At 52.6% G+C, this 21,993-nt stretch overlaps 1 long non-coding RNA gene across 1 annotated transcript; it reads left to right on the top strand.

Moving 5' to 3' along the window:
* The first annotated feature begins 13,102 nt into the window (after positions 1-13,102).
* Positions 13,103-20,198, top strand: LOC147651999 (uncharacterized). Its single transcript, XR_015289893.1, has 2 exons — positions 13,103-13,313; positions 16,037-20,198. It is a non-coding gene; the product is annotated as an uncharacterized LOC147651999 (long non-coding RNA).
* Positions 20,199-21,993: the final 1,795 nt, after the last annotated feature.

Below are 21,993 nucleotides of genomic sequence, written 5' to 3'. Positions count from 1 at the left end.
CAATCACAGCAGAGCTCTGCTTGGAAAAGCTGAGAAAGTAGCCAAGAAGAATACACACAACTGCCCAGGAGAGATAATCAGTTGTTAAAACACGCCTGCTGCTCTAATTAGAAAGGAAATGAAATTGGGTTTGAAGTGGAATTAACTGAACGCTCCCTTATCCTGTCCATCTCCTCTGCTTGCCCAGCCCTTCTGGACAAATATGATGGCAAGGAAAAAAAGAAAGGTGATCTCTGAAACCCCCAGCCCCTGGGCCTGAGCCAGGGAAAGACATCCCTTCCAATCTGCTCATCCTAAATGTACCTTCAGCTCGGGCACCACCAGCTCCAGGGCTTCTTGCCTCTGGAGCTCGAGTTTCTCCTCTGTCTTGTACTGACTTTTGGCCCCCTTTTGGAACAGGCAGAAGTGGATGGATTGTGCCTAATAGGTGGTTTAAGCTGTTAAAAATGGTCTTTTTTTTCCCTTTGTTTATTAAATCTGAGTTGATCCCGTTTGATATTGTCTCCTTAAAGAAAAGGGTTAAAAGGGTCATTGCTGCTGATATAATGGGAATAACACCTCCTGTGAGAGGGGGCTCTGGCTCTCAATTCTGTCCCCTCGAGGGGGGAAAAAGGTGGGATAGGTGCTACTACTGCTGGCTTTTCCCTTGGATGGAATTCATAGGATCACCGAGTGGTTTGGAATGGAAAAAGGACCCTAAAGATGCTTTAGTTCCATTGGGATTCCAACAGATCCCGGCCTTCTGCCTGGCTCTCATGGCTGGCTCTAAGGAGATCCTTGCCCATGGGTGAGCCAATTGCTGGATGGCTAAAAAAATGTACTGTCCACCGCCTCTGTAATTTGTACTTCCACAAAACTGTCAGGGAAGCGAAACGCAATCGATGGCTCAGACCTGAAGGCTTCCATTTAATCTCTGCAAAGATTAATCTCTGAAGAGTCAAAGTTTTCTCTTGTTATCTCTTTTTTTTTCCCTGCCACCAGAGCCCCATCCCATCAGGCTCAGACAAAATCCTCAGGTAATTTCATACCTCTGCACTTGTTTCCTTTCTTGAAATAAACCCCGCTCCTCATCCAGAGCATCAGATGCACCAACAAATTCCCACTGAAATCCTGTTCTCTGGTTGAGGGATTGGCCACAAATGAACCAGATGGGAGATGATCTGTTACAGGCTGCCCAGAGCAGCTGTGGCTGCCCCTGGATCCCTGGAAGTGTCCAAGGCTGGGTTGGATGAGGCTTGGAGCAGCCTGGGACAGTGGAAGCTGTCCCTGCCCGTGGGATCTTGTCTGGTTAAGCCCAACCACGGCCCAGCCCTTGGATGCAGCATTGTGAAAGGAAATCTCATTCTCCAGGAGGCTTCTCTGCCCTCTCCAATCTCCACAGCTGCGAGGAGCTCACCCTGTAGCAGCTGTGGGGTGGCTGATCCACACCATTTTGTGGTTTGTTGTTTTAAAAAAGTGTTTCTGGGTATTTTAGTCTGTTGCAGTCACCTCGCAGGCCTGGCTCCCTTTGTTTGCCGTGAAAATCTGGGCCTGAGCCAGGGAGAGAGGCAGTCTGTAAAGCAGCTGGTACCTGGAGCTGCTCAGAGCACTGGGCTGATGCACAGATCAATTTGTGATGACTTCTTTTGATCCAGAGCCATGATGAGGTGAAGGTTTGGCCTTTACCAGACGGGAGGTATCGCTCCCCTTAAAAGAAACCCAAAACCACAAACTCAGCCAAAAAAGCCCAAGCTCTACTCATTGACCCAAATGTTTGGCTCCTTCTTCAGGTCCCATTCATGCCCAATATGAGTTGAGACTTTGTACTGGATGGTGGTCCATGGGAGAGGGAGATTTTGGGGTTGTTCCATAAGGATGTTGGCAGGACACGGGGACAGGAGGAAGCATCACTGAGAGCTCTTGCTTACATGACCTGATTGGTGCCAGCTCAGAAAAGACTTGTGGTGTGAAAGAGTCTGAAAGAGCGTGAAAACTCTCAGAAAAACTGGGAGGCAAAAAAATAAATGAATAACTGGGATGAAGAAGGGATGCTGGGAAGTGTGAGCGGCTTTTGGGTCCCCTCAGGATGCTGCTGCCTCCCCCACGTGCAGCTGTGGCAGGGGGATCCCCTGCCATCCCCTTCCCCCATCGCCCCCAGGTATTTGGGATGCCCATCTGGGAACTTGGGCTGCTCAGACTCCCCCTGTGCAGGACATGGCACGGAGTCAGCCTGGGATCACGGTGCTGCTGGGTCAGAAAGAAGTAATAATTCATGTCTCTGTTCCTGGGTCACACTTGAAATTAATGAAAGGCTTTGCAAAAATTGGCCACTTTCCTTTTATTAATATGGTTTGGATTCTTTCTTTGCCCATGGGTGTCTGAGCACAATTAGGTCATGCTTTCAAGCTCTCTTCCAGCCTGGAAAATATAAAGTTTTATTTTGTAACCAGGTGCTCTGCTCATCCCACGACTCCCAAAGCAGGGTCTTCAATGCAGGGGGGAAAGCAAATGTAGTGAGGCACCTGTGATAAGGCTGGTGTGACTGGGATGTGGATGTCCATCCCTGAGAGGTGTGAAATTCCACACCAGGATTCAGTGTGGAAGGGGATGTGGCATTTCTGTGAGAGCACACTGGAGAGGGGTGTTTGGCAGGCACCAGGGTTTCTTTGCGAGCAGAGGAATATTCAGGGCAGTTTGGAGGTTTTCCTTCTCTAGGGGACCTTGAGGGATGAAAAAGAAAAGCCCCACAAAAAGCTGCTGTCGCTTGAGCATCACATCTTCTTGCCACCCACTGGGAACCCCAGACCGCTGGTCCCTCTCCAGCACCACCAATCTCACCCAAATCTCAGTTTGGGGTGTCTGGGGGATGGATTAGGATGTTGGGCTGACCCCCCCACCCCTGCTTCACCCACGGGGGCTGCGTGCCTGCCTGATGGTGACAGCAAAACAAGAGGGGAAAAACGAAACCACCTGCACAGGAGGGAGAAACAATCAAGCTGAGGGGAAGGGGAAAAAAAAAACAACACCAAGCCAACTTGTCCTCTTATAATGTAAAAGCCCTCCTCCCCCGGAAAGAAATAAAAGCCAGAGTGAAATGAAGGTAAATGCCAGAGGTTTAAGTACCCTGCTGCCGAGTGTGTTTTAAAGGTTACCTTTCAGGGGCTTGGAGAGAGAGCGAGCGAGCGACAGAAAGGGAAGGAGCTGGAGCACTTCCCATCGCCAGGGCCACTCCAGCTCTTAATGGATTTTTATATCCCTGTCTGCTTTCTGTGACATTATTAAAATTGCTTATTTTTAATTTCCCCCCCCCTCCCCCAACTCCCCACCCTTCCTTCATCTGGGGAAGGGGTCGGAGAGGGGAGCAGGAGGACAAACTGTGTTGCCATGGCAATCTCCAGCTGCACATCCTCACGGCTGATTTGGAGCAAAAACAAAGTTTTTGGGTAGTTTTTGAAGAGGAGAGAGAGGAGCTGTGTCTAGGTGTGTGTGCACGCCAGGACAAAAGTCACAGGGTTTAATTACAGGTGTGGGGAGGTAACATTTCCAGTGCTTACCTGGTGAGGATGGAGAAATGAGGAAGTTACCCACTGAGGGAAGGTAAACACCTGTGTATAATGGGAATGCTGTATGGCAGAGCTCCCTTTCGAGGTCCATCTAGCAAATATCATCCCCTTTCCTACTCAAAAATATGCCAAAGTTCCTCTGGAAGAGCAATTCCAAAGACAGCAGTGGAGAAAGCAAAGTTCTGCTCTGTCTGAGGGAATGGGAGCAGCCTTCCTCCCACCCCAAATCCAGGGATGGGGGAAAAGCCATACACCAAAGGTGTCTGCTGGACTTAGGAATCCTGCTTCTTCCTTCCAGTTCCTCAGCCCTTGGGATGGGTTTGCTGTCTTTAATACAGTGTCCCTGGCAGAAACTCTGTGCCAGGAATCCCTCGTGGCCCAGTGAGCTTCGGGTCACTCAGAAGGAGCTGTCTGCCCCCAAAACCCCATTTTCCTCTTCCATCCAGATGCTGGGGAGAATCCTGTATCAACAAAGCTTCGTTATCTGCCTGGGCAAGCTCTCTGAGTGCCTCATCCTCATCCTCAACTGGGATGGGAAAGGATCAGGGTGGCACTGGGGGAGGTGGGAGGGCACAGAGCTTGGTTTTAGCTGCTCTCACAGCTCCTGCAGTGGATGTGTGTTAGTCACAGGTGCAGACAGAGACAGGGGAGGAAATCCTCTGCAGAACTGGATCACTCTCAGTGGGAGATGGAGGCTGCAGAATCCCCTCTCCCACCTCTCCACCAGCTTTCCTCCATGGGAATGGCTTCAGCAGCAATTCCTCAGCTGTAATAAAATTAACCAAAACTTTAACCCAAAGCAGGGGTGTTTTCTGTGGTGTGGGGTTTTTCTGATTTTTTGAGAGTCTTTTTTCTTTTTTTTTTTGTTTGCTTTTTTGTTTGTTGGGTCTAAGTGTTTTGTTTTTCTTAAATTACTTATTCTCTTGTTTCTTTTCCTCTGATTTAACCAGAAACCCTACCCACAAAAATACACTGGAAACACCAGGGGAAAAGTGGCAGGACAAGCACTTATCAGGAATATATGGAACTGACACAGAAGTCATGGAGCAACCGAGCAGTGAGACCATGGGAAAGGTACTAGCCTTTAATTAATTTTTTAAAATATTTTTTTCTCTTCTGCCTGTTTGGCTTTTTGTTTGGGTTTTTTTTTGTTTGTTTTTTGGGGTTTTTTTGCAAGAGCAGAGTTAGGCAGCTTTCCTTAAGGAAAGCACCAGCAGCTTCTTGGGGTGATGGCAAAGGAGAAAGGATGGGCTCTCAAAAAGGGCAGTAAACCACCGGTTGCCCCCTCCTGAGCTGATTTGCTGAGTGCCAGTGTATATATTTAGGCTGGGATTAATTTCCCATGCCTGCCAGCAGCCCAGAGCAGCACCCCAGAGAGCCAGGCCAGCCCTGCAGGGTCCCCAGTGCCCACAGTGACAGCTTAATGTGGCCAGCACTCCATCAGGACCCGTGTTTATTGCTTTGGGTGACAATGCCACTGGAGTGGGAGGGGGATAAAGCCACAGGAGCAGGGGAGACATGGAGATTTAATTGGATAATTCTCGCTGAAGCATCTCCTGCTTAACCAGCCAGAACCCCACCTGCATCTCTCCATTATTTTGCATGTTAACAAGGTCTGCATCCCGGGAAGTGGCTGGTGGGGCGTGAGGGGTGATTAAACCTGGCAGCACCACTTCCAGTCATTCTCCAGGGGACTAAAGGATGGAGCTGGATGTGGCTGCTCCCATCCAGCAGCCCTTGGGGAGTTGGGCTCTTCCTGAGCGTGTTCACACACAGGCTTGGAGCAGAATGCAGTTGTTGAGGAGCTTGGGCAGCTTTGGTGTCCTCAGGAGCAGCCAGCATCCAGCAGCAGGGAGAGGAATGGCAGGGCGTTGGCGTGGAACTGCCATCAGAGTGAATAAACAGGAGTTTATTTTGCCCTTTTCCTGGTGTTTTACCAATAACAGCACAAAGCTGGGCAGAGGGAGCAGAATTGAGGAATCATTTATGTTGGAAAAAGGACATTTAAGATCCTCAAGTCCAACTGTTCCCCCAGCAGTGCCAAACCCATCACCAAACCTTGTCCCCAGGTGTCACATCCATGTGACTTTTGCATCCCTCCAGGAATGGGGAGTCCAGCTCTAGACTACTCAGTGACCATGAATTTTCTCCCTGGAATCCCATCTAAACCTCTCCTGGCACAGCTTGAGGCCGTTTCCCCTTGTCCTGTCCCTGTTCCCTGGCAGCACAGCCCGACCCCCCCTGGCTGTCCCCTCCTGTCAGGGAGTTGTGCAGAGCCAGAAGGTTCCCCTGAGCCTCCTTTGCTCCAGGCTGAGCCCCTTTCCCAGCTCTCTCAGCCACTCCTGGGGCTCCAGCCCCTTCCCCAGCTCCGTTCCCTGCCCTGGACATGCTCCAGCCCCTCAATGTCTGTCTTGAAATGAGGAACAACTGAAAATGTCTGGACATGTTTATTTTGCACTTCCATCTATCCAAAACAGCCTGAATGGATGGTTTCTTTCTCCCAAGGCCAGGCTGGGCACAGAAATCAAACTGAGTGGGAAAGGTCTGTGCAAGACAGTCACAGGAACAGGCTTAAAAACACCCAAAAAAATCACTGGAAATTTCTGGAGCATTTCCCATCCCAGACAACCTGACCTTCAGCTGGTTGAACTCCCTCCCCCAGTTTTTAAGGCTGTCAGTGCAAACACAAGGTGGCTGTTCCTGGAAACACCGAGCCATCCCCCAAGCCTCGAGAGAAATTCACGCTGCCCTTGTCCCTCCGAGGAGGTTTCATTCCAAGAGCTTTATTTATCTCGGGAGCATCACGCTGTTCTCTGGGAGGCTGCCCTCTGCTTTGACCCTCAGGAAACACGTCCTGAGAGATGTCACTTGGTGGGGAAGCAGAAATGTCTTTGTCTGGAAAGCTGCAGAATCAGGCTGAGGAATCAAGTCCCAGGAAAGGTGCAGAAAGATCTCCAGTTCTCCCTGAGAGTCCTAAAAGCAGTGGAGAGCCGTGGAGAAAGCTGCTGTAGGACCCACTTCTGCCACAGGACCCCCCTCTCAAGAGGGATATTTCCCACACTGGAGGGGGGGAAATCTGAATAAGAAGCTGATAATCCCCAATTCTCAGAATTCCTGTGGGTAGTGAATTAGCAGCAGCAAGTGGAGGCAGGTGAATCAAGCTGACTCAGAAGGAGTCACAGGGAGCATCCCTCTTCCAGAGCCTGGTGACAGCCTCAGCCTCTCACAGGTGTCCTTTAACCAGAGGGGACCTCTCAGAATGCCATCGGGTTTGACCACTTCGGTGCTGAGCCCTGCTCTAAAAGCAATTAAAATTAATGGGCTCTTGCAGCCTGGCTCCACCCAGGGCTCAGATTCCACGGGAGAAGAGGTCACGGCTGAGGAGCTGCACAGCTCAGACTGAAAGGGGAATTTAAAACCCCCTGAGGTTCCCAATCCAGCTGCAGATTTTAGCCAAGAACCAGGGGTGATAATAGAGACCAGAGACCCCTCAGCTCCACCCACCTGCTCCACAGTCACAAGCTCCATTCCAAGCCTCCAGCACCCATAGGGAGGTGTTGGGATCTCCAAAGCTCCTGAGTGGCTCTTGTTTTCACCACCTGAGTCCGAATTCCAGCGGCTGCCACCCTGCTACGCTTCTCCCCTTTACCCAGCACGGGGTGGTGGGTGCAGAGACCTCGAGGGTGGAAACAATGAGAACAGAGTTAAAGAGAGCTGGAGAGGGTCTCTGGACACCCTGGAGTGACAGGATGAGGGGGAATGATCCAGGTGCACAGAGGGCAGGACTAGGTGGGATCTCTTCCCCGTGAGGGTGGTGAGGAGCTGGTGTTGAATTCCCAGAGAAGCTGTGGCTGCCCCATCCTTGGAAGCGTTCAAGGCCAGGCTGAATGGAACTCGGAGCAACCTGGGAATGATGGAAGGTGTCCCTGCCATGGAAACGAGCTGATCTTCCAGCTCCTTCCAACCCAAGCCATTCTGGGGTTCCACAGCTTCAGCCAGGAAGAAGACCAGGAAACGCGGCTCCAGGCTCCTCACAAAGAGAAATGCCCTGGGATGTGTGGCTGGAGACCCTGGCCCCTGCACCTGTGACCTTCCCAAACCCAGCCTGGTGGGTCCCTCTGCAGAGCCCTGCTGCTGCTGGCAGGTAAAATGCAGGAGGAAGCCGGGCTGTGCCGCGGGGAGCGCCACGTGTCACTCGTCAGAGGATGCTCCCAGCGCCGGGCAGTGACACACATTGTTAGCGGGGCCAGGCTGAATCAAGGAAAACAAGTGAGATGACACTCAGAGATCAGTAATTCCTCCTCCTCACTCATAACTCTGTCAGCCCTTTCAGCTGGATTGTCAAAATACGTTTGTCACAGAACAATTCCTACTCTTCTTTTATTTTCTGTGATTATTATTTTTTCCTTTCTTTCTGACGCTGGCTGAACTCATCCTTTTGGAACAAAACCCAATATTCATTTCCTCTCTGGGCAGTTGATTTTATTATTGGCTCACCTGCTCCAGCAGTTGAAAAGCTATAAGACTGGCTGGGTCTTCAAAATTAAATTCTGCTGGATTTTTTTTTTTTTTCCCTTTTCTTTTCCCCAGCCTCACGTATTCCATGACTGCAGGTTACTGGCAGGGATTTGAGGACATACTTGGCAAAGGTACTTTCTGTCTGGGACAGGGATGAGCAAAACAGGAAGCCTGTTTCTCTCTAAATCAGCATCTTTACAAAAGCCCAGGCTGTTCCAGAGCAGCACAGACCTTGCTTGTGCCTTGTCCACCTTCTCCTGGGGATGAAGTGGAGCTGTCACTGACGTTCTGTTGGGAAAATGAAGCTAAAAGAGGAAAATGTGGGATACTTCGAGGGCTTTTTTGAGGGGAGGACAGCTCCAGCTCACCTGCAGTTCAGCAGTGGGAGCTCTGCCAGGCTAGGAAGGACCTGGGATGATGCTTGGTCTTGGGCTTCTTCCCAGGTTCCCCAATTCCTGCCACAGCAGGATGGATTTTGCTGCTTCAGGGACTCTGTTGAGGAGGCCAGGATGAGTTCTGCTTTCCACTGCCAGCTTTGCTTATTTTAGGTATTTCTCTTCTCTGCTGGGAGAAGAAAAAAGATCTTGGGGTAGGGAGGGAGAGATCCACATGTCCCATTGCTGCGCTACCACCGGCTCTCCCCATCCCAAAAACGCTCCAAGGGCTGCTTGGAGAGCTGTGAGAAGGTCTTGGAAACTCCAGATCGGCCACTGCTGAATTAAATCCCTCACCTTTCTTTGGGCAGGTGATGTTATCTCCACCCTGCAGCCGGAGGGCAGGAGCAGAGCCCTGATCTCTGTTGAGACCAGCTCTCACCTCCCTGGCAACATTCTCTGCCTCGCTTGTCCGCGCACCCGTTTTCCACGCCCGTCTTTTCCCTGGGAGTCCTGGCGGAGACGTTTTCTCCCTGGGAGCTGCCTCCAGCTGCTGAACAAGGTGCCAGGAGCTGACCTCATTGTTTCCAGAGGAAATGGGTTTGCCAACAACTGGTGTTCCCAGTGCCCTCGTACCCTGGAAGTTCTGCGTCCTGTCCTACCTGGAAGTGCCAGCCGCGAGACAGCGCTGGCAGCGGGATTTTACTGGAAGGAATATTTTTAGCCTGGCAAGGCGTTGCCCTGGGAAGTTTATTCCTTCTGACAGTCGTGCATTGGTCTGTCACAGCGAGCACGGGCCCGAGGAGCAGCCCAGCGAGCCAGGGATGGCACCAGCACCATCCCAGTGCTTCCCCAGATGGGGATCCAGATGGATCCAGACCTGCCCTTCTGGGTCAGGGCTGCACACGTGTTAGGACACGAAAATCAATCACAGCCGAAAATGAGAGGAAGGGGAAGTGTGAAGAAAACCCGGTGGGTGTCAGACGAGCCCCTCCCCAAACCCTGAGCCTGCCCTGAGAGATCTCCCAACTGGATAAATATTGGCTTTGCAATCCTCCCCCAGGCAGGGGGCTGCTCTGGGGTGCACCCGTGGATTACTGCCCTGGAAAATGAGTGCTGAAGCTGGGTGAGCTGGGGGTGCTGGATGATGCCAGGAAATTCCTCACTGGCATAAGGTATCCCCAGGTGAGGAGGGCCGTGCACACACCCTTCCTCCCGGCTGGTGTTTCCCCAGCGAGCCTCCTGGTCAGTCAGGGGCAGGAGGATGAGGAGCAATATGAGCTGTTATCTGCTGCACCTGAAAAGGGGTCAGGAGCTGGAAGACGCTAATTACCAGCTGCAAATCAAGGAGTGGGCAGGACCAGCCTCGTTTGTGGGGCTCGGATGACCTGGTCTGAGCGTCCAGCCCCGGTCTGGGCTGTGCTGCTTCTCCTGCCCACCTGGAGCTGGCTCCCAAGCTAGCTCGAAACCCAGAAGAAGAGGATAAATCCCAGTGGAGGACACGAAACAGCTGCATTTTAGGACAAGTAGGCTGCAGGAGGCCCCAGGGGATGTGGAGGATGCCAGAGGATGGCTGGGAAAACCTCTCTGCCCACATCCCTGCCCCAGCATCTGCGCTCTCGGGAAACACAAAGCAGTTGCTGCCTTTGTGCTGGTCTTTCATCAACCCCCCAGCACTGCTAAATAAAGACCTCCAGCCTCCCAATATCTGCACTCCCAGCCTCCCACCCACGCTGCAGAGACCTTGGCTGCGCTGCCCAAGGCTGTAGCAGCCGGGATAGGGAGCGAGGACGGGGTGGCGGATGGATCTGGGGCTCAGAGCACGCTGGAGCAGGTGACTATTCTATCCTTTTGGGGACAGGAGGAAGAAATTGCCATGTGGCACTGCCTGGGTTTACCTGGAGGGTGCAGCTGATGAATAGGAGTGTTTTACTTGCTGCAGGCTGGGCCACGCAAAGCTCAGGAGAGTTTTCTTCCTGAGCTGCTCCATTAACACAAACAGACAGCAACGCGAGCTGCTGACACTGGGGTTAATTAAATCCATCTCTCCATCAATTCTTATTCAGCTATTATCGATGGTCATTAGATCAGCGACAAAGTGACAAGCAAACAGTAATAGACTCATCTTAACCCTTGTGCTGCTGGAGGAGGGGAAGCGGTGCAGGTGAGTGGGGACGTGGCTCCAGTTCTGCCCGCTCTCCCTTAGAGCATCCCACCTGTATTTGAATGAGTCCTCTTGCTGGGACAGGTCACCAGCCCCATTTTTCCAGCAAGGAATCTGTGCCTGTGTCCCTCTCTGTCCTTCTCACACAGCTTCATGGCCCAAGGTCATGAAACCTTTGTGCTTTGTTTGGGCTGGAAGGGACTTCAAGGATCATCTTGTTCCATCTCCCTGTCATGGGCAGGGACACCTTTTGCTATCCCAGGTTGGTCCAATCCTTGTCCAACCTGGCCTTGGACACTTTCAAGGATCCAGGGGCAGCTACAGCTTCTCTGGGCACCCAGAGGTCCCCACAGGGATCTCAGGGATGCTGGGGACAGTGGATGCAGTCGGTGACATGAAGGCTGAAAGCAGCAAGGCCCCACCCGCCATGGCACAGAGAGGGCAGGATGCTCTGGGGCACCTGCACCTTCGTGCTGGTCCCCTGGGTCAGGAAACCACCCTGGCCACAAAATCCTTCAGGTCACAAAGCTGTCCCAAAGTGCCAGGCACAGCAACCCTTGGCAGAGACCCGCGGAGCTGCAGTGTGCACCTGAGCAACCAAACAAACTGTGGGATAGAAAACGGGGATAACTCCACCCGTGGAAGAATGAGGATGAAGAAGAAGAAGAAGGGAATATTTGGCTCCTAGAGCCATTCCTTCCTGCAGAAGGCAGAGCTGCTCCCCCCCTGCCCCCACACCCGCGTCCTGCAGGCCCTGCCAGCGCCACTCACACTTTCCCAGTCAGGCTCGCGGGGAAAAGCTGTGGCTGCTGCTGCTCTCCTCCCTCTCCCCCTCTGATTAACAGCTGAAATGAGAACTGAAGGCTGCCCAAGGGCTGCAATACATTTTCACGCTCCCGCCGCCGCAGCCAACAAGGCAATGTCCAGCTCCCTTCAAGGTCACTCACAACCTTCAAGTGACTTTCTGGTGCTTGTGTCCTGTGGTTTTTAACTCCTGGAGGGAAGAGATGGGGTTCTTGCTGGGAGTGCTGGGGCTCGGTGCTGGCTCATGTGGTGATGGGCTGAGAAATGTCAGCAGTGAGATAAACACGTCATTTTGTGCAGGTAAATAACTCATGTAGGGTTTTGGTCTGCTTGAAAATCATAGAATTGCTGAATGGTTTGGGTTGGAAGGGACTTTCAAGATCATCTAATTCCAACCCCCTTGCCATGGGCAGAGACACCTTCCACTATCCCAGGCTGCTCCAAGCCCTGTCCAGCCTGGCCTTGGACACTTCCAGGGATCCAGGGTCATCTTCCACCCCTCTGTGCCTGTATTTTACCACCCTCACTGTAAAAGTCATCTTTACTGTGTGTAAGGTGACAGCCTTACATACAATAAATACATTTAAAATGTATTTGTGACCACTTTTCTGTGTTTTACACCCCCCCCTTGTTCTTGTGCTGTTGGAATTGGTGAGGCTGTGGCAGTAGGGATGTGATTTTTTTTTTTTCTGGAGAAGATGTCCAAAATCCCTCCTTCCAAATTCTGATGCAAGGACAAGGTTTCTGAGCGCTGGCACAGGTGCCCCATCTGTGCTGGTGGCAGGGGAGGTGTGTATTCCTGCAGGATTGCCTGGTATTCCTGACGTCCCAGCACGCAGAGAGGGTGATAGAATAGGTGATCTTTAACATCCCTTCCATGCAAACCAGTCTGGGATTCCAGAGGTCTCTGATCATCCCCCTGTGTGCACAGCCAAGGTGGTATTTCATCCTTGCTCTTCCCCAGTGAAGGGATACAGGATGGGCACCTTAGGGAACGTCCTTTATTCCCGAGGCAGGGGGAAAACAGCACAGGGGGGTGAAAGATGATTCCAGCTCAGGGGCTGATCTGAAGGGAAGAGTAATGAGAGGAAAACTCCTGTGCCTGGTGGGGACCCAGCTGAGCCTGAGCACTGGGAAAGGGAAGAGGTGGCTGGGTGTGAGCAGGGGACAAACACTGCTGAGCAAAGCCCCAGCTCGTCCCTGCTCCGGGAAGGGACTCTGCTCAGCAGCTCAAACCCCACGCACGTGCCTCCCCAAAAGGGAAATAATTGCCATATTCGTTTGTGGAGGGAAATAATTACTTCATTCACGACACAAAGTCAATTTTTGTCCTGAACCAGAGGGAGCCCTGTACTGACAGAGGGAAATTTCAAGGAGAGCAAAAATCAGCCTGGCATTTGTATCCTCAATTAAAGGCGAGAAGGAGCCAGCAGTGAGTGGTGGGTTTGGTTTTTTTTTTCTTTTTCCCTCTGTTTTTTTTGCACATCAAATCAGATGGCAGCTAAAATGTTCTGGCTTCTCCAGCTCAGGCTGGGGGGAGAGGAAAATGTCTCCTTTAACTTCGTTGGCCGTACTGAAATCAAAAGATGACTGCGGCCTGAGCTCTTTCCCTCCCTCATTTCATGTCAGCTGGGTGAGGAGTGATGGGCAGAAAGGGGCAACCTGTTGGTCATTTAGTGGGGCCAGGAGAGGCACAGGCAAGTGCTTCACACAGGTGAAACTGTTTATAGGAATTAAAAGAGAAGAGATTTTTCAAAAAGCACTTGGGGCCACCGTGCTGTGGGAGATGGTGTCTGGTGTGGGCCCAGGAATTGATGCCAGGGGGTGAATATGTGAATATTTCAGGAGGAGCCTTATTCATTGTACAGGGCTTTTCTTAAATCTTTAAACCCTGCTGGGTAACCTTGAGAGGTGAGTTCGGGAGTTTATTCAGCAACAATGGGAGCAGAGAGCCCAAGGGGGGTCTGGGGTGAGATGTCTTTGTGTGAGGCTCAGCACATCCCTTGGGATGGGGCTGTGCAGCTCAGCCAGCACCACAGGCAGCACCACAGAATGACATCATGGGTTTGGCTAGGAAGGGACCTCACAGACCAACCCAAATATCCTTAAGGGCCTCCACATGGCCAGCTTCTCCAGCCTCCAAAATCAAGTGCAGAATGCAAAGGTCAGCCCCGGCTCCATCTTCCCCCCTGCATCCCTCAGAGCATTCCCAGCCTGTGTTTCTCCTGGGCACGGGCTGAATGCGCTTCCTGAGCCTCCCATACTTGAGCACAGCGCTCTCAGAACGATGGGGAGCAGCTTTGCAAAGCTGTTTATAACTCCTCTGGGTTGGCTTTTAAGCATCAGCACCTGTCTCCGGCAGGGAGGTTGTCCCTGTTCGAGGGATCTGTGCCGGAGGTCTGGGGCCAGGCTGGGAGCAGCCAGCCCAATCCATGAGCATTTGCACCACGGGGGAAGCTGGGAGCAGCTCACAGCCTGGTGAGTGGAAAAGTCCTGCTGGCTCGTAGCTATTTTGAGGTAAGGCATTAATTGAGGACCAGGGGGAAAACAATAAAGCCATCCCCGAAATAGAAGCTGTCAAAATGTCGTTGCTAGGAGTGAAGCCGAGCCCGATTTATGGTATTTTGTTGGGTTAGGGTTTTTTTTCCCTGTTGCAGAGCTTCAAAGCAGCTGCAATGGGGTCCCAGGCTTGGGGGTTTCTTTGCTCCCACCAAACCCAAACTTCCCGAAGATGTCCCCTGTGCCCGGAGCCGGGCAGGCAGCGACAGCCGGGCACGCATTAGGGCTGATGCTTTTCCCTGACATTTAGAAGATGCCTTCGGGGCCCTTTCCATTTGCTGCTCCAAAGATTTGCTTATTTATTTTGGAAATTAGCAGCGTTCAAGCTTTTTTATTGAGAAAGCCTCTAAGAAAAAGGGCTTTTTTTTTCTTTTTTTTTTTTTTTCACGTGGAGGGAGGATTGCCTGGAGGATGGAGATTCGGCAGGGTTTTGCTTCCAGGATGGGGAGAGAGAGAGAGAGGAGGGATTTTTAAGGAGTAGTTTTGATGTTTCACGGACAAAAGCACTGGGTGTGTGGTTCTGGGAGCAGGACCTCCTGCTGCACCAATCCTGGAACGCCAGCCCAGAGCTGGGATCTGGGAAGGGTCATCATCCCAACAGGAATGACTTTTCCCAGCAGCCCCAAGTGGGAGCAGGGTGGTTTATGCTTCTCCCACCCCACCTTGCCTCTCCATAAACATCATTTCATCTGAAGAAGCGGGATGAGCACTAGTGAGGGGAGAAAGGGAGGAAAAAGCCTGCTCTGCTTCCTGTCCCACCCCCAGCTGGGCACATGTGTTGGCCCGTGAGGGCTGTTGGTGTCAGAGCCCCTCCTGCAGAGTCCTTCTGGGTTATTCCCACCCCACAATTTCCAAGGACCCCTCAGGAAAAGCATTCTCCTTCCACCAATATTATCTCACAGCACTTGCCATCCTTTTTTTTTTTTTTTTTGTTTCCCCCCCCATGCAGAAAGCTGCAAATCGAGACCCCGAGGCGTCTGCGTGGCGCCAAGACAACTCTGGTATCTCTCTTTTAAAGATATATTTTCTATTTTGCAGTGTTCAAACACCATCTGCTGTTTTGCACGGCGGCGCTTTCACAGGAGGGGAGCGTTTTTAGGTGTAAATTGTTCTTTAAAGTACATATTGACAGTGCTGGAGGCTGGGAAAAAACCCAGAGAAAGTACCACAGGCCTGGTCTGCAATGGCCACCCTCTCTGCAGGGAGACTGGTTAGATGGGATGTTGGGAAGGAATTGTTTTCTGTGGGGGGAAGCCCTGGCACAGAGAAGCTGTGGCTGCCCCTGGATCCCTGGCAGTGTCCAAGGCCAGGCTGGACAGGGCTTGGAGCAGCCTGGGATAGTGGAAGGAGGCCCATGGCAGGGGTTTTGGAGTGACCCTTGCAACCCAAACCTTGTAGGATTCTATGAGTCAAGGCCAGCATCACCCCAAAAAGACCCCTTTATAATTATAATTATTGACAACGCTGCCTGTGACGTGTAAATTTGGAAGATCGGGGTTAAAGGCTTTGTTTCAGAGGGATACTCTTGGTAAAAAACCAGGATAATGATACCACCCCTCAGTTAATCCTCTGTCTCTCTATCAAGACAAGTAAATAACTGGAGAAAGAAACGTAGTCCCTGATCTGTAGCACTTCAAACAAATACAATTTCAGTAATTGCAGCAGCTGCGTGGCTGCTCTCCCGTTGCCTATTGCAGCGTCCCTGGGATGTAATGATGGCAGCCCCGTGCTATCCTGGCATTAATTGGGTGTCTCGTTGCCAGCTATCACCTTTATTATTTTAGGAGCTGTGATTTATGTCGGGCCAGGTGTGCTGAGTGGCCACAGCAAGGTCAGGGAGCGGCTCCTGTGGAAAGCAGGTGAGGGTGGGAGCCAGGCAGTGCAGCAGCCTCTTGCCCAGCCTCTCCAGGAGGATGCTCCCAGATCCCTGCCTGGTGCCAGCCTCAGGCATGCTCCACAGACCAAGTTACAGGGAAGCAAACGATGATTTTCACATGTGATCTTCTTTTTTTTCTCCCATTTTTCTACTACGTCTTCTCCTTTTATTTATTTATTTTTTTTCCCTGATGTTCCAGGTTTTTGCTGGCAACAACAGCCGTTGTGTTTTGACGAGTTAATAAACATCTCCCCCAGGAGCGAGGGAGCTCCAGCATGCTCTGCTTCACCGTGTTTTACCGTCTGACTAACAGAGTTTGCCGAGCAAGAGGTGTTTTTCTAATCTGAGAACTCGGTGGCTCACGTTTCCCACCTCTCCCAGGAGCTGCTGCGCTTCCCTGCTGATACCGTGATGCTTCTGTTATCTCCTGGAGGGCAACCCAGCCCTTTCTGCCACCCCCAATCCCAAGTTGTCCCTTGGATCCCGTGCCTTGGAGCCGTTTATCAGCCTTGGAAGCTGAGATAGCAGTGCTCATCCCGCTCCGTGACCCGCGCGCTCCCGCGGGATCCCTGCGCTGACGGGATCCCCTTCAGCGCTGGAAGTGCCACCAAAACCACCAGCCACCGCTGTGGCGAGCTGCTGCTGAATGAATGTGTGCTGCCACACCTCATCTTGCTCCTCCCAAGCACCTCCATCATTGCTCCACCAGCGCAGCCCCGCGACTAGAGGGTTTTGCCGGCCTTGCAGATCAAAATCCAAGACTTCTACATCATTTTCCAACCAGCACGTGAGGAAGGCCTTGGAAGCCTGAAGAGCAGGCACAGATGGACTCTGCCCCAGAACCTGCTGTTACTGGGATGCCTCTCAGGGCTGCATCCACCTGGAGGTGGCTGCTGCCTTCGTGCCTTTTGGCAAGAAGAAACGAGTCCTTGGAAGTGGCACGAGGCGGCCCCGGGAAGGCGGCGCAATTTTGCCGCGGAGCCAAATTGCCGGTTCCGACTTGTAGAACATTATTGCTCCTGAATTATGGATGGTTATTGCACCTCCTGGATGATAAATTATTGAGCTGACACGCTGGATGGAGAGTGAGGAGCAGGGGCCGTGCTTACGGCAGGCGGGTCTGGAATGTGGCGTCTTCCCAGGGAGTGGGGGATGATTTTTCCCCCTTTCTTTCCTGAGCAAGAGTGTATCAGCCTGAAGGTGTTGGAACAGCAGAGAAACCCTGCTCACCCTGTCTCACCCAGCCAACTGTGAGGGCAGCCCCAGCCAAAAATCCCTGGTGAGGGATCCTGGAGAATCCCTGCACTGGGACAAGGACAGAAACTCTGGGGTCCCCTCTCTGCCCATCCTGTAGCATCATCATAGGCATTTCTGAAACCAGTGACCTCTCCTTGCCCTCAGGGGGATTTGGGACATGGTTTATTGAGGTGATTAGATGCTATTTATCTCCCAGGCTGTGCTGGTCCAGCACTCCTGGCAAGGCATGGCAGGTCTGCTGAGCTCCTTGTCCGACACGTGCTGCTGGCTGCCTTGGGCTTTAGGGACTCCCTGAGGTGGCTGTTCCATCATGTTTAACAGACCTTGACAGACCCCTGTGCCCCGTGAGTTTGCCTAAATGCTTTCTGGGGGCCACTTAGTCTGTAGGTCTCCATAGCACCCTGTGGCAATGAGTTCCATAATTTGATCAGGGGTGGCGTGGAAAAAGCGCCGTCTTTTGTTTGTCCCTAAATCTGCTGCCCGATAACTCGATTTGGACACTCCTAGTTCCTCTCTTGGAAGAAATGGGGAATTATCACTGCCTCTGCACCTGCTCCACGACACTGATGCTTTTATACTGTCCTGCTGTGGCTTTTCTTTCCCTCTGCCTTATTCATCCCTCCTGGCAATTTCCAACTCCCCTGACGGCTCTGCTTCACTTGGAGGTTGGAGATGGGAAGGTCCCTGCTTTGCTTTGTGCTGATCTCTTCCTCCTTCCTTCTCTTCCTCCTTCCTTCTCTTCCTCCTTCCTTCCCTTCCTCCTTCCTTCCCTTCCTCCTTCCTTCCCTTCCTCCTTCCTTCCCTTCCTCCTTCCTTCCCTTCCTCCTTCCTTCCCTTCCTCCTTCCTTCCCTTCCTCCTTCCTTCCCTTCCTCCTTCCTCCTTCTCTTCCTGCTGACAGCTCCCTCTGGGGCAAGCCCTGGTCTCAGTGAAAACCCCCAAGGCATCTCCTGGTGGTTGGGGCTGCTCACTCTTTCCCGTTGGTTCCCTGTGTGCACACATGGAGCTGTTCCCAGCCTCCCAGCCCAGCCCAACACGGGAAAGGGTTCCTAACGTGGGTTACGGTTCCCTTGGGAATTGCCATCTCCTAACCAGGCTTTCCTGGCCCCTGGGGAGCAGCTTTCCCCTCCACCCTCCTGTGGGACACATGCTCTGAAGCACCATCCGAGGTGGAGGAGAGAGGTGACACGAGGGTCCAAGAGGATACAGGGGGATGGGAGGGGGGTTTGTGTCTGCCTCTCCCCCTGCCCAGCAGGATTTCCATCTCATCTCAAGCTGAAGCCAAGGAGACTCTGGAGTCGGGGGAAAGTGAAGCGCTTTCCCTAATCGAATCACACGCCAGTGTCACTTGTAAAGCTCTGCAAAGCAGAAAGGACTTGGGAGCCACTGAACCACAAACTCCGCTCCCTCACCAGTGCCTCCATGGAGATCCTGCCTCTCTGCTCCATCTTTTGCCCCTGAGCTCAGTCTGGGGGGAGCCAGGACCCAGAGACCCCCACCTTGTTCCCCACACCTGGTGCAGGCTCTGCACGCCGGGTATCCCATGGGCTGGAGGATCTGGGGACACGTAAATGGTGTTCCCATCATCTTGGGGTGTTCTGCCCTCTCAGGTCATGTCCCTGACAGGGAGGACCCCCCTGGCCATGCACGATATCCTGCTAACCAAGGGGGTCTTCTCCATCCTCAGCTTCCATGAAGGTGCTGCCTCTTCTCCTGAGCCTTGCTCAGCTCCCTCAGGAGCCCCTAGCAGCCCGAGCATGGAATGTTCCTCCCAGCTGGGAGCTGAGGGGCAGGGCAGCCCCTTGCCTTCACCTCCCTGCTTAAAGGGGTAACCTGGGGAGCCCCAGTGTGAGCTGGGGGAACCCATGGAGAGGGGGAAGGAAGGGAGGCTGCTGGGTCTTTCACCCTCAGAGAGCACGGGGGAAAACCAGCAGGGGAATCATGGGATTGTGGAATGGTTTGGGTTGGAAGGGACTCTAAGGATCACCTTGTTCTAAGCCCCTGCCATGGCCCGGGACACCTTCCACTGGGCCAGGTGGCTCCAAGCCCCGTCCAACCTGGCCTGGGACAGTCCCAGGGATCCAGGGGCAGCCACAGCTGCTCTGGGCACCCTGTGCCAGGGCCTGCCCACCCTCACAGGGAAGAACTTCTATCTTACATCTCCTCTAAACCTCCTCTCTTTTGTTTCAAACAGTTCCCCCATGTCCTGTCGCTACCTGCCCAGGGAAGCTGGCCCATGGCAAACCAAGGGGACATGCTGGCTCCCTCCAGGCGTCCCAGAGCAACAGCTGACCCATCAAAATACCCTGCCTGTTTTGCAGGAAAACCTGCTCTGTCCTCCTCCAACCCTTTTCCTGGCCTGTGTTTTTTATAGAGAAGCAAATTCCCTGTCTTTTTCAGGCAGAGTCCAGGACTCCTCCGTGGCAGTAGCAGCATCCTTGCAGCAGGAATTTCTGTCAGCAGGAATTTCTGCAGCCTCCTTTGGTGCTCCCAAAGCTCTCAGGTGAGGAAATCATCAGTGGTAGGGTAAAAATAAAAAAAAGGAAATGAACCACGGCTGACTCCGTGTTTACTTTGTGCCTGGTAACAACAAACTCCCTATTAAAATTCCCTCTTTACAGAAAGCAGGGGGATTTCAGCCCGGCTGGATTCCCAGAGGCTTTTGGCAGGGCAAGAGGAGATGTGGCAGGGTGAGCTGGTGGGGAGGCAATGCCAGGGTGTCTGTGCAGCAGCATCCCAGGGAAATCAGAGCTCTCTGCAAGGATTTTCCATGCTGGGGAAGCCCTTCCCAGTGCCTCCACCCCACGTTATCAGTAGCTTTGCTGAGTATCCCCGCTTTTTCCCCTGTGTGCTGGTCTTCAGATGCTCTCTCCTTCCTAATGCCTAATTAGGTTGGCAGGACTGTTTGTCCCGATAGCACAGCTATGGATAATGCCATGCAAATTGCCTCCAAGACCTCTGAACCCCCAAATAAAAAAAGCACCTCTGGCTACCCCTGGCTGCAGCCTTTCCAGCTGACCACGGCTGCAAATAACGTCTGAGGGCTCAAAAGAGCAAGCTCTTTAAAAAGAAATAAATAAATTAAAATTCTCCTTCTTCCCACCAACTGAAATTTTATATTTTGTATAAATTTTATATTTTTGTATAAAGATAACTTGGTGCCAGCAAGCCCAGCCTTATCCCAGATCACTGAGGAATTTAGTGAGGAGCAAGGCCTGAAAGGAGAGGAATCAACAGAGGATGTTTCAGCCCACCTGAGGCCTGCTCTGCCTGCAGAGTTTGGGTGGGGAAATGAAACCCACCCCTCCCTTGACGGTTCGGTCAGAGCTGAAGGGCGCCGTGACCTCGAATCCCAAACAAGTGAGCCTTTGTCTCACCTCCTGATTAAGCTTTGGGAGTTTCCTCTGTTTATTATTCATCTGATTGCCATCTTTTTTAACGCTTTCATGCTCCCCCTTCCTCCTGGCTGTGCCGGAGACCCGAATGCCCAGCCCAGCGAGGTCCCAGCTCAGGAGCTGCACCCCTGACCTGGTGCAGGATGCCAACCCCACCCAGGTGCCAAGGACCCTTTCCCATGTGCCATCCCCTTCCCCATGGCTGCACCCAGCCCCTCTGGGGGTGATGGAGAGGGCTGGACCCTGCCAGCCTTGCTGAGCCCGGTGCGACTCCTCGCACCTCGGATGGGCTGCTGGGAGCGGTCCTGCTGCGCCGGGAATTTGATTGACACGTTCATGCCTGGCCATTAGAGGGAAAACGAGGGCTAGTTCATAAACACCTGGGAGGAAAGCCAGCCCTTTGCCTTAATGATAGTTTGTCATGTCATATTTGTCTCAAATTGCGCAATAGGGGTAAGTGAACCCTTCATTTGCATCGCTTTAATTCGTATTTTGAATACCAGACTGCCTTAAACGCCGCCCGGTTTAACCCACCCGCCTCTCCCTCATTTCTACAGAAGGCACACTCTGCTTCCCAAAGCAGGCGCTTTGAAATTCCGCTCATCTGGCCTGATCCAGCTGGAAAACACCTTTTAGTCCCGGTTTATTTTCCCAGAGCTCTCACCCCCCAGTGCCAGCACTGCTGGGGTTTGCATCAGGTGCATCCCTTCTCCTTGCTGCCCAGCCAGGCTCTTCCCTCGACAGCAACTGGAAATGAGATATTTTTTAAATTTTATTTTAATTTTTTTCTGCTCTTCAGCCTTTTCCAGCACGTCCCACTGCTCTGTAAATAGCGGCTGAAGTGCAGGGATGCTCGGGGTAGCACTCAAGGCAGCTGCATCGCCTCTGCTGCGCAGGTGGCCACGAGTACCTCCTGGTTTTTTGGGTGCCTGAAGGAGAAGGAACCTGGCCAGCAGCAAGAGCTCATGGCAGCCCTGGAAGGTTCTCAAAGGTGCATTTTCACTTTTTGGGTGGCGGCTGGCACGCAACATCCCCACGGCCAGGCTGGGAGCGGGGCCGCTGAGCCCGGGGAGCTCCGGCGCCAAAGCCGCGGCCCCGGTTGCACCGGGCTGGCGGCGAGGCACAGGCTGTAATTACCGCCTGCCTGCCAGGGCACCTTCGCCCCCACTGCCCTACCCCGAGGAACTGAGCAGCTGCCAGCAATTAAAAGTTGTTAGCAATTCCCATGCTATTTTAACCATTTCTAGGCAGCCACGGCAGCCCCTTCTTCCTCAGGTGGAAAAGAGGGAGTCTTGCTGGTGCTCTGATGGCACAGGCGATGTGGCTTTGCTGAATTTGGGGGTCTCTCTGCCTCAAAAAGCGCTGCTGAACCCTTTATGCACCCCACTCCCCCTTTCTCCACTGAGGCAGGGTGGGGTTTAAACCTCCCCCATGAGGAGGGACTCACCAGCCGGAAAATTGCAGCCCCACCAAAGCTTGCAAACGTGTGAGTTTGTTTGCAATTCT

This window comes from Cyanistes caeruleus, chromosome 8 (genome assembly GCF_971803275.1).
Source record: "Cyanistes caeruleus chromosome 8, bCyaCae1.hap1.1, whole genome shotgun sequence".
NCBI lineage: Eukaryota > Metazoa > Chordata > Aves > Passeriformes > Paridae > Cyanistes > Cyanistes caeruleus.
Note: the sequence above shows the minus strand (reverse complement) of the source record. Positions and strands in the feature narration are given on the sequence as shown.